This window comes from Salvelinus fontinalis, chromosome 5 (assembly GCF_029448725.1).
Source record: "Salvelinus fontinalis isolate EN_2023a chromosome 5, ASM2944872v1, whole genome shotgun sequence".
Classification (NCBI taxonomy): domain Eukaryota; kingdom Metazoa; phylum Chordata; class Actinopteri; order Salmoniformes; family Salmonidae; genus Salvelinus; species Salvelinus fontinalis.
The window spans coordinates 46,621,914-46,634,921 of NC_074669.1; positions in this window are offsets into that span (position 1 = coordinate 46,621,914).

Genomic DNA, 13,008 nt, shown 5'->3' on the forward strand with positions numbered 1-13,008 from the left:
AGATTTTCTATTGGGTTCAGGTCTGGGGACTGGCTAGGCCACTCCATCCAGGACCTTGAGATGCTTCTTTTGGAGCCACTCCTTAGTTGCCCTGGCTGTGTGTTTCGGGTCGTTGTCATGCTGGAAGACCCAGCCACGACCCATCTTCAATGCTCTTACTGAGGGAAGGAGGTTGTTGGCCAAGATCTCGCTATACATGGCCCCATCCATCCTCCCCTCAATATGGTGCAGTCGTCCTGTCCCCTTTGCAGAAAAGCCTCCCCAAAGAATGATGTTTCCACCTCCATGCTTCACGGTTGGGATGGTGTTCTTGAGGTTGTACTCATCCTTCTTCTTCCTCCAAACACGGTGAGTGGAGTTTAGACCAAAAAGCTCTATTTTTGTCTCATCAGACCACATGACCTTCTCCCATTCCTCCTCTGGATCATCCAGATGGTCATTGGCAAACTTCAGACGGGCCTGGACATGTGCTAGCTTGAGCAGGGGGACCTTGCGTGCGCTGCAGGATTGTAATCCATGACGGCGTAATGTGTTACTAATGGTTTTCTTTGAGACTCTGGTCCCAGCTCTCTTCAGGTCATTGACCAGGTCCTGCCGTGTAGTTCTGGGCTGATCCCTCACCTTCTTCATGATCATTGATGCCCCACGAGGTGAGATCTTGCATGGAGCCCCAGACCGAGGGTGATTGACGTCATCTTGAACTTCTTCCATTTTCGAATAATTGCACCAACAGTTGTTGCCTTCTCACCAAGCTGCTTGCCTATTGTCCTGTAGCCCATCCCAGCCTTGTGCAGGTCTACAATTTTATCCCTGATGTCCTTACACAGCTCTCTGGTCTTGGCCATTGTGGAGAGGTTGGAGTCTGTTTGATTGAGTGTGTGAACAGGTGTCTTTTATACAGATAACGAGTACAAACGGGTGCAGTTAATACAGGTAATGAGTGGAGAACAGGAGGGCTTCTTAAAGAAAAACTAACAGGTCTGTGAGAGCTGGAAATCTTACTGGTTGGTAGGTGATCAAATACTTATGTCATGCAATAAAATACAAATTAATTACTTAAAAATCGTACAACGTGATTTTCTGGATTTTTGTTTTAGATTCCGTCTCTCACAGTTGAAGTGTACCTGTGATAAAAATTACAGACCTCTACATGCTTTGTAAGTAGGAAAACCTGCAAAATCGGCAGTGTATCAAATACTTGTTCTCCCCACTGTATATACAGCAAATGCTCTAGCAAACCAACGACCAGCAAATGAAGCACAAGAAACCTGAAAACACCATCCAACCTGGAACTGAGTGAGTAATGTTTAGTCTGAAGTTACTTTTAAAGCCAAGAAGAAAAATAAATTACAATTATATATTTGACTTCATAAGGACTGAATGCTAAGTTAAGGCTACCAAGCTTGCTAGGACAGATCAGATCAATTAGCACAGGTGTGAGGTGTCAAAGCCCTTGAGCCCAACAATGGCAGGAGAGTTTCACAGCCTCCCCCACCCAAATGCAGAGGCCTTTGAAGCCCTCTCCATCTGTGGTCATTACTATACAGTACCCCCTTGATTCATCTATTTTGAACTGATATGCTGCCAGGACACTTCGATTGTCAATTGCCTCAATAAGAAACAATATTGTTGCTTTGATCACATCAGAAAATATCCTCCCTGCAATCCAAAATACAACGGCCGCAGGACAACTTTGTTTGGACGTCGTAAAGGACCATTCGCCAAAACTAAAAAGTTATAGCTAGCTAACGACCTTCTCCACGTGGAAAAAAACAGTGGAGAGAGACTTGCTAGCTACGTTAGCTAGCTAGCTGGGATTTTCTACAAGGAATCTGCCTCCCGAAAAAAGCTTCTCCCAAGTGGGTGTGACATCTACTCCCGTTGCATGCTGCACTGCTGCTCGGACCACCTGGCGATCTGTTCACAGTGCCCTGGCCTGTCTCCCTCTGTCTGGTACAGGTACCCCTGCCATACTCCCCCCTCTCTCCCGAGCTTTCGCTCGCCTCCAGTACACGCACTGTTGCGGAGAGTGATTCTTGGCTAGCCCGAGTCGTTATATATTTTTTCTTGTGCTTTATACTATTTGCCCCATGACTCCTGTGTGCTTTGTTGACTATGGATTTGCTTGATTACCCAACCATGGGCCAGACTATGTTTGTTCCCACACTCGAGACTCTGACTCTCTATTGGTTACATGGACCCTTGGCCTCTCATCCTATTCCAACCACCTCACGCCTTTCTTTGTATTCATGTTACCTGATGAAATTGCTGTACAATAAGATCTTGTTGCCATCAAATGCACATTCAAATTTCATAAATCAACACTGCAGAGCTCTCCCTGTCCTCTGCCTTGCCTTATTGTATTACTGTTGATGATATCTGGAAATGTGTATGTACACCCTGGCCCATCTACTGTTATAGCCCCAATTCTGACTTGTGCTCTGATATCTGCTTCACTGATTTCTGCTCTCGTAAAAGCCTGGGTTTTCTGCACGTTAACACTACAAGCTTATTACCTAAAATTGATCAATTGAAATTTTGGGTTCACAGCTCCAATCCAGATGTGTTACTGAGACGTGGTTAAGAAAGTGTTTTGAACACTGATGTTAACCTTCCTGGTTATAATGTTTTTTTCGGCAAGACAGATCTTCCAAAGGTGGATGAGGGACAATCTTTACCAAGGAACACCTTCAGTGCTCGGTTGTCTCCACCAAGTCTGTCCCCAAACAAATTGATTTCCTGGTTTTAAGCATTAAACTTTCAAATAGCTCTTTGTTGACTGTTGCTGGGTTTATCGTCCACCATCAGCACCGGCCTGTACCCTAAATTCCCTAAGCTCTCTCCTGGCCCCTTACACTAAGTCGGAATTAGTCCTGCTACGTGACCTAAACTGGGACATGCTTAAACCACCTGACCAAGTCCTAAAGCAATGGGACTCCCTAAATCTTTCTCAGATTATTACCAATCCCAAAAGATATGACTCCAAACTAGAGGTTGACCGATTATGGTTTTTCAACGCCGATACCGATTATTGGAGGACCAAAAAAATGCAGATACCGATTAATCGGCTTCTTCCTTGCTGAGCGGCCTTTCAGGTTGTGTCGATATAGGACTCGTTTTACTGTGGATATAGATACTTTTGTACCTGTTTCCTCGAGCATCTTCACAAGGTCCTTTGCTGTTGTTCTGGGATTGATTTGAACTTTTCGCACCAAATTACGTTCATCTCTAGGAGACAGAACGCGTCTCTTTCCTGAGCGGTATGATGGCTGTGTGGTCCCATGGTGTTTATACTTGCGTACGATTGTTTGAATGTGGTACCTTCAGGTGTTTGGAAATTGCTCCAAAGAATGAACCAGACCTGAGGAGGTCTACAAATTTTTTTTCTGAGGTCTTGGCTGATTTCTTTTGATATTCCCATGATGTCAAGCAAAGATACACTGAGTTTGAAGGTAGGCCTTGAAATACATCCACAGGTAAACCTCCGATTGACTCAAATGATGTCAATTAGCCTATCAGAAGCTTCTAAAGCCATGACATAATTTTCTGGAATTTTCCAAGCTCTTTAAAGGCACAGTCAACTTAGTGTATGTAAACTTCTGACCCACTGGAATTGTGATACAGTGAATTATAAGTGAAATAATCTGTAAACAATTGTTGGAAAAATGACTTGTCATGCACAAAGTAGATGTCCTAACCGACTTGCCAAAACTATAGTTTGTTAACAAGAAATTTGTGGAGTGGTTGAAAAAACGAGTTGTAATGGTTCCAACCTAAGTGTATGTAAACTTCCGACTTCAACTGTAGCCTCGCTACTGTTATTTTATTGTTGTTCCTTAATTATTTGTTATTTTTCTATTTTTACTTCAGTTTATTTGATTAAATACTTTCTTAACACCTATTTTTCTTAACTGCATTGTTGGTTAAGGGCTTGTAAGTAAGCATTTCACTGTAAGGTTTACACCTGTTGTATTTGGCGAATGTGACAAATACAATTTGATTTGAAACAAGAAAATGAAAAACAGGTTCAGCCCCTGGTTCGACCATGATCTGACAGAGTTACTCCACCTTAAGAATTCCATTTGACAAAAGGCTTGGCACACGTGTACTCAGACTGACTATCTCTCGTTCAGGCAAATGAGAAATAAGTACACTCAGGCTATCCAGAAGACCAAAGTTAGTTACTTTAAGGAGCAGTTCTCTCTCTGTGGGTGTAACCCCAAGAAGTTCTGGAAAACGGTTAAATACCTGGAGAATAAACCCTCCTCCTCACAGCTGCCTATGTCCCTTAATGTTGATGATGTGGTTGTTACTGACAAGGAGCACATGGCTGAGCTCTTTAATCACCATTTCTTTAAGTCAAGATTCCTGTTTGACTCAGCCATGCCTCCTTGCCTGTCCAACATTTCCACATCTCCCACCCCTTCTAATATGACTAGCCCCGATACTCATCCCTCTTTTTTCCCTGCCCCACTACAAAGTTTCTCCCTGCAGGTGGTCACTGAGTCTGAGGTGCTATGCTAAAGGAGCTCCTGAAACTTAACCCCCAAAAAAGATCTGGGTCAGATGGTTTAGAGCAGGCCTTGGCAATTATTTTCCATGGAGGGCCACATTAGAATATATTTTTGCCATCGCGGGCCAGAATCATATTACAGGATTATACATGTATGACTGTGTTGACAGATATACAGTGGCAAGAAAAAGTATGTGAACCCTTTGGAATTACCTGGACTTCTGCATAAATTGGTCGTAAAATGTTATCTGATCTTCATCTGAGACACAACAATAGACAAACACAGTCGGCTTAAACTAATAACACACAAACAATTATACTTTTTCATGTCTTTATTGAACACACCGTGTAAACATTCATAGTGCAGGGTGTTAAAAGTATGTGAACCCTTGGTTTTAATAACTGGTTGACATCAATAACTTCACCCAAACGTTTTCTGTAGTTGCGGATCAGACCTGCACAACGGTCAGGAGTAATTTTGGACCATTCCTCTTTACAAAACTGTTTCAGTTCAGCAATATTCTTGGGATGTCTGGTGTGAACTGCTCTCTTGAGGTAATGTCACAGCATCTCAATCGGGTTGAGGTCAGGACTGACTGGGCCACTCCAGAAGGCATATTTTCTTCTGTTGCAGCCATTCTGTTGTTGATTTACTTCTGTGTTTAGGGTTGTTGTCCTGTTGCATCACCCAACTTCTGTTGAGCTTCAATTGGCAGACAGATAGCCTTATATTTTCCTGCAAAATGTCTTGATGAACTTGGGAATTCATTTTTCCGTCGATGACAGCAAGCTGTCCAGACCCTGAGGCAGCAAAGCAGCTTCAAAGAATGATGCTCCCGTCACCATACTTTACAGTTGGGATCAGGTTTTGATGTTGGTTTGCTGTGCTTTTTTCTCCACACATAGTGTTATGTGTTCCTTTCAAACAACTCAACTGTAGTTTAATCTGTCCTCAGAATATTTTGCCAGTAGCACTGTGGAACATCCAGATGCTCTTTTGTGAACTTCAGACATTCAGCAATGTTTTTTTTTGGACAGCAGTGGCTTCTTCTGTGGTGTCCTCCCATGAACACCATTCTTGTTTAGTGTTTTACGTATCGTAGACTCATCAACAGAAATGTTAGCATGTTCCAGAGATTTCTTTGTCTTTAGCCAACACTCTAAGATTCTTCTTAACCTCATTGAGCATTCTGCGCTGTGCTCTTGCAGTCATCTTTGCAGGACAGCCACTCCTAGGGAGAGTAGCAAAAGTGCTGAACTTTCTCCATTTATAGACAATTTGTCTAAACGTGGACTGATGAACATCAAGGCTTTTAGAGATACTTTTGTAACCCTTTCCAGCTTTATGTAAGTCAACAATTCTTAATCTTGGGTCTTCTGAGATCTCTTTTGTTCGAGGCATGGTTCACATCAGGCAATGCTTCTTGTGAATAGTAAACTCAAATTTTGTGAGTGTTTTTTATAGGGCAGGGCAGCTCTAACCAACATCTCCAATCTCGTCTCAATGATTGTACTCCAGGTTAGCTGACTCCTGACTCCAATTAGCTTTTGGAGAAGTCATTAGCCTAGGGGCTCAAATACTTTTCCCAACCTACACTGTGAATGTTTAAATGATGTTTCAATATAGACAAGAAAAATACAATAATTTGTGTGTTATTAGTTTAAGCAGACTGTGTTTGTCTGTTGTTGTGACTTAGATGAAGATCAGATCTAATTTTATGACCAATTTATACAGAAATCCAGATAATTCTAAAGGTTTCACATACGTTTTCTTGCCACTACTGTATCTAATGTCAACCACGTCCATTTTACTTTTTTAACATGCACAGAAATGAACCACTTCCATGTTCTCCTTTTGATAGGTATTTTCATTATTCAACATGCCAGGAACTACAAGGAGGGAAAAGTACACTTTTCATTCAGTACCACGGACAGAACTCTTGTTAATGGGTATGCACAAAAACACAAGAAAGAGAGAGAGCTCAACATGACATGTAAACTACTCAATCAGTGTGAGGAGTGAAATCTATAATGGGCATTGACTAGAGCATTGAAGTCAGGTATAGTTTCTGACGTCGCTATGCGCAGGATTGCTGAGAGGTGAGAGTCAGTAAGAGATGATCAGTGCCTTGAGTTGTTATATTTCATCACTGAAAATGTCTGTTCACATGCATAGGCTGACCCAAACAGTACAAACATCTTCTGAGCATGACTCCTAATCTTCGGAAAGTTTTGTTCATGGAGAGATGCATAGAACCTCGTCAATGACATTGTTCTCCGATCACTGCATCAGACTGAAGACCGATAAACTCAAGTTGCAGGTCTGTGGGAGTGTTATCCACATTGAAGGTGAAAGGAGAGGAAACCAACAGCATGTCATTTTCCAACACTTTGACATCCTCAAAATGACGATAAAACTCAACATTCAAAGCACGCAGCAGCGATGTATACTTCTCACGCTGGTCATCTGATAGGGAACAGACTTGTAGTGTCAGAAGGTGGATGAGATTGTTGGCTTCTACTTGGCGGGTCAGGAGGAGTAATTTTCTCTTGAAGGCTTTGACAAGGCTGTACATCTGATGTGCAAAAAGGCCCTTCCCTTGTAGTTTGTAATTCAGTTCATTCATGAGGGCCATGATGTCCATGGTGAAGGCAAAATCAGCCAACCATTCTTTATCTTGCAGTTGAGGGAAATCCACATATTTTCCTTTCGTTTGCAAAAGCTCAGCAATCTCCGACTTCAGGTCCCACACCCTTTTAAGCACCTTCCCCTAACTCAGCCATCTCACATTTGTGTGGTAAGGGAGATCTGCATGACCCAACTCTGTCTCTTCCAACAGTAAGACAAACTGCCTATGGTTTAAATATTTTGCTCTGATGAAGTTCACCACTTTAGTAACAGTATCCACAACATGGCTCATTTTCAGAACACATTTACATAGCACCTCCTGATGAATAATGAAATGCAGTGTAACGATCGTTATCAGATTCCTCCTCCTCGGATGAGGAGGAGCATGGATTGAACCAAAACGCAGCGGGTGTTGAATACATAATGATTTATTAGACACGACGAAACAATGACACGAACTATACTTGAATAAACTACAAAATAACAAAACGAATGTGTAGACAGACCTGAACTATACGAACTTACATATAACACGAAGAACGCACAAACTGGGAAAATAGACTACACAAAAGAACGATGACAAACAAACCGAACAGTCCCGTATGGTGCGATCACCCACAAACAAACAGTGTGAACACACCTACCTTAATATGACTCTCAATCAGAGGAAATGAAAAACACCTGCCTCTAATTGAGAGCCATATCAGGTCACCCAAAACCAACATAGAAACAGAAAACATAGACTGCCCACCCACACTCACGTCCTGACCAAATAACACATACAAAACTAACAGAAACCAGGTCAGGAACGTGACATGCAGGAAAATAATTTTCTGATCTGGGTTCAGCTCAGTTACTTGATCTTGTATCCTTTTCAAAAGGCCAATGTTTTTTCCAGTCAAGTTTGGCCACTCATCAGTGGTCACACTGGATAACTTTTAAAAACTCAGTCCCAGCTTTGCCACACACTTTATTAACCGCCTCCAATAAATCTTTCCCTGTAGTTGTGCCATTCATTGACTGCACTGAAGCAAGCTCCTCTGTAATTTCAAAGTCTGGGGTTATGCCTCATAAGAATATCAACAACTGCGCCGTGTCACGTGCATCACTGCTCTCATCCAGGGCCAAGGAGAAATAGGTGAAATCCTTTACCTTGTCTTTCAACTGTTGTTCCATATTCTCTGCGATGTCCTCAACACGCCGTGTCACTGTTCGTCTTGACAGGGAGACATTTTCAAACAGCTCTTTCTTGTTGGGGCGAAGTATTGCTGCAGAGTCAATTAAACATTCTTTAATGAATTCGCCCTCAGCGAATGGCTTGCTATGTTTAGTAATTTTGTGGGACAGTACATAGCTAGCTCTCACAATTCCGTCATTTGCTGAATGCAGTTTTGTGAAAGTCTTGCTGCTTTTGCAACTAAGAAAGCAACTCTTTGGATGCACTTGCCCTCTGCTCAGAAGACATATTTCTCTGCATGCTTCGTCTGGAAGTGTCAGGACAAGTTGTAGTCTTTCAAGACAGCGATGCTCTCTTTACACACTAAGCACGCAGCTTTCCCTGATACCTCAATAAAGAAATATTTTGATGTCCACTCTTGCTGGAACACCCTACATTCATTATCTACTTTCCTTTCACTTGAAAAATATTTTCTAGCTAGCTACTAAACTCAGCAAAAAAGGAAACGTCCCTTTTTCAGGACCCTGTCTTTCAAAGATAATTAGTAAAAATCTAAATAACTTCACAGATCTTCATTGTAAAGGGTTTAAACACTGTTTCCCATGCTTGTTCAATGAACCATAAGCAAGTCATGAACATGCACCCGTGGAACAGCTTACAGACGGTAGGCAATTAAGGTCACAGTTATGAAAACTTAGGACACTAAAGAGGCCTTTCTACTGACTCTGAAAAATACCAAAAGAAAGATGCCCAGGGTGTCTGCTCGTCTGTGTGAACATGCCTTAGGCATGCTGCAAGGAGGCATGAGGACTGCAGATGTGGCCAGGGCAATAAATTGCAATGTCCGTACTGTGATACGCCTAACACAGCGCTACAGGGAGACAGGACGGACAGCTGATCATCTTCGCAGTGGCAGACCACATGTAACAACATTCAAAGACTCATGGACACTCTTACTAACAGTTATGGTTACTTCGCATGATGTATTGTTGTCTCACCCTTCTTGCCCTTTGTGCTGTTGTAAATAGGTAGCCATTTGATTAGTCTTATGATTTGGGGATAGAAGCTGTTAAGAAGCCCTTTGGACCTAGACTTGGCGCTCCAGTACCGCTTGCCGTGTGGTAGCAGAGAGAACAGTCTATGACTAGGGTGGTTGGAGTCTTTGACAATTTTTGACACCGCCTGGTAAAGAGTTCCTGGATGGCCAAGCGGCCCCAGTGATGTACTGGGCCGTAGGCACTACCCTCTGTAGTGCCTTGCAGTCGGAGGCCGAGCAGTTGCCATACCAGGCAGTGATGCAACCATTCAGGATGCTCTCGATGGTGCAGTTGTAGAACTATTTGAGGATCCATGACAAATATTTTGAGTCTTCTGCTGAGTCTCCAAATATTTTCAGTCTCCTGTTGGGGGAATAGGCTTTGTCGTACCCTCTTCACAACTGTCTTGGTGTGTTTGGACCATGATAGTTTGTTGGTGAAGTTGACACCAAGGAACTTGAAGCTCTCAACCTGCTCCACTACAGCCCTGTCGATGAGTGCTCGGTCCTCCTTTTCCTGTAGTCCACAATCATCTCCTTTGTCTTGATCACATTGAGGGAGAGGTTGTTATCCTGGCACCACAGGGTCAGTTTTCTGACCACCTTTTCTGTCTCATCGTTATCGGTGATCAGGTCTACTGTTGTGTTGTCGGGAAACTTAATGATGGTGTTGAAGTCGTGCCTGGCCATGCAGTCATGGGTGAACAGGGAGTACAGGAGGGGACTGAGCACGCACCCCTGAGGGGCCCCTGTGTTGAAGATCAGCGTGGCAGATGTGTTGTTACCTACCCTTACCACCTAGGGGGCGGTCCGTCAGGAAGTCCAGCATCCAATTGCAGAGGGAGGTGTTTAGTCCCAGGGTCCTTAGCTTAGCTTTGAGGGCACTATGGTGTTGAACGCTGAGCTGTAGTCAATGAAAAGCATTCTCCAGTAGGTGTTCCATTTGTCCAAGTGGGAAAGGGCAGTGTGGAGTACAATATCTGTGGATCTGTTTGGGCGGTATGCAAATTGTGTGGTACCATGTGGTGCTGCTGCCATGTTGTGTTGCTACCATGTTGTTGTCATGTTGTTTTGCTACCATGCTGTGTTGTCATGTGTTGCTGCCATGCTATGTTGTTGTCTTAGGTCTCTCTTTATATAGTGTTGTGGTGTCTCTCTTGTTGTGATGAGTGTTTTGTCCTGCATTTTATTTTTTTATTTTTTTAATCCCCCCATCCCTGCAGGAGGCCTTTTGGTACAGCCCAAATAACTCTAAAACCCGTGTTTGCTTTGTCATTATGGGGTATTGTGTGTAGCTTGATGAGGGGGAAATAAAGATTGAATCCAATTTAGAATAAGGCTGTATCCAAACAAGATGTGGAAAAAGTGAAGGGGTCTGAATACTTTCTGAATGTACTGTAAAGTGGATAGCGGAGAACATGCCTTAGTTTACCCTAACTTCTAGGACAGACCAGAGACATATGCAGTTTTAGAATCTGTTCTTCATCCTGTAAGCATTACATTGCAATACAGGAATTTTGATAGTGCACAGGGCTGCGGGCCAGAAGGTTGTGGGTTAGCAGACCAACATAGAAGTGGAAAGATGTTCTTCATAATAAATTCATTGCACGAATCTGTCATTGCATTAGCGGGTCTGAGGAAAAGTTGCCTTTTATAAACATTTAATGCAATTCTCCATAATTTTACATGACTGGAGACCTTAGCCAATTACAGGCTAAGAATGAACAGAGATAGGCCTATGCATAAATGTGATCATATATCTCCAATGCCAAATCAGTGTGTCTTGTTTGCAACGAAACTGTCCCTGTTTACAAATAATTTAACCTGAGACATCATTATTAATCTAAGGATGGTACTTTCAAAAGTACCTTTCCACCCTAGACAGGGTAGGCCTACCAATGCAGAAAAATGTAAGCTTTAACTGCTGGCTACTCTTGTTCTGTAGCTTAACCCAATGACAAAAGATCACAAGTTTTCCCTAAAAGCTGTCTGGGTCTGAACATCTTCTATTTTACAGAAAGTGAATAGCTCAATCAATTGACAGTGACAGAATTAGATTACTTTCCAAGCACAGTCAAGATTGTAGCTCAGCCAATGAATATCATAGAAATGAAATATACATTCGGAGTCTTTCCCGGATATTTTACAGCTTGTTTCTAGCATAAACCATTTTGGACGAAAGCGCTGTTACAGATCACTTTATATAATTGGGTCCATATTAATTTCTTCAAAATCTTAAACTAACAAGGGGTTGTTCTATGCTTTTAGGCATTTTCTTTAACAAAAGGTAGGCCTGTGGCATATGCATACCCTCTCATACCCCCTCAATTCGAGTCCTGGTTTTAACTTCACTGACATTGAGGTAGGCTATTTAAAGAGTGCATGGTGGGTGGAGGAATTGGCTGACAAATCTATAGATAGCAGCCTAGCCTAATTTCGTCCATCAAACAGGTAAACTTACCTCTTATTTCTTGAATAGGAAGAAATAGGCTCCAACGCAAAAGCCCTCTTGTTTTTAGTAAAGTCAAATTCAAAGGAAGACAGTTGAAATGAATTCTGCTTACTCAAATTACCTTCTTTCAGCAACATGAGCTGTCCATTTCCGATTTATTGCCGTGGCTGACGCTTCAAGTTCCAGCACCACAATGTAAATTGCTCTAATCTGGTTTATTGAGAGGTCAATAACGCTGATAAGTAGCTTCATCATGGGCAAGAAACATATTGTTTTATTTATTAAAATCAATTACAGTAGTAGCAAGCTACAGTATCAAAGTTGATCTCTCCAGTCCTCCTTCTCATATTCGCGCTTTCCCTCTCAAATTGAACAGAACATAGGCTAGTCCGCATGCACAATATTGAATTTTGGACTAATAAAAAAGTATTTTCTGAAGAAGCCTTTGACTCTCCTCCTGAATTGTCCCTGTGGGCCTACACAGCACTGCCTTGGTTAGGCAGCACATAAAGGATTTGATCAGCATGAGAAGAGTGTAATGCAGCATAGTTTTATTTACACAATCCCAGCAGTGCAAAAGACTCAGGAAGGAAGTACATTTTCTTAGAAATATAACTTTGCTTTGTGCTTCTTTGAGCATACACTTCGTATAGCCTAGCATTTAGCCTATAGGCTATGGATAATTTGTTTGAGACCACTCTAAAAAGCCTATAGGCGCACTTGATGTTGCAGACTCAGCTGGGAATCAGAGATGAGGGGCAGCATCATGCACACATCGATATATAGCCTAATAAGACTAATAATAGCCTAATAATTCTAAAACACTGAGAAATATTGGAATTTAATCAATTACAAATGACATGACCCCCCCCCTGGACTAGATTTAAAAAAAAATTCTCAACCCTGCCCCTAACTGAAATTGAACAATTTTCTTCCAGGTTCCCATTCGAACCATCCCTTAGCTCCATTCCAGTTCTTTTTCATCCAGAAAAACTCCCCAATTTTAACGATTACAAGCATACCCATAACATAATGCAGTCACCACTATGCATGAAAATATGGAGAGTGGTACTTAGTAATGTGTTGTATTGAATTTGCCCATAACACTTTATATTCAGGACAAAAAGTTATTTGCATTGCCAATTTTTTTGCAGTATTTAGTGCTTATTGCAAACAGGATGCATGTTCTGTAATATTTTTC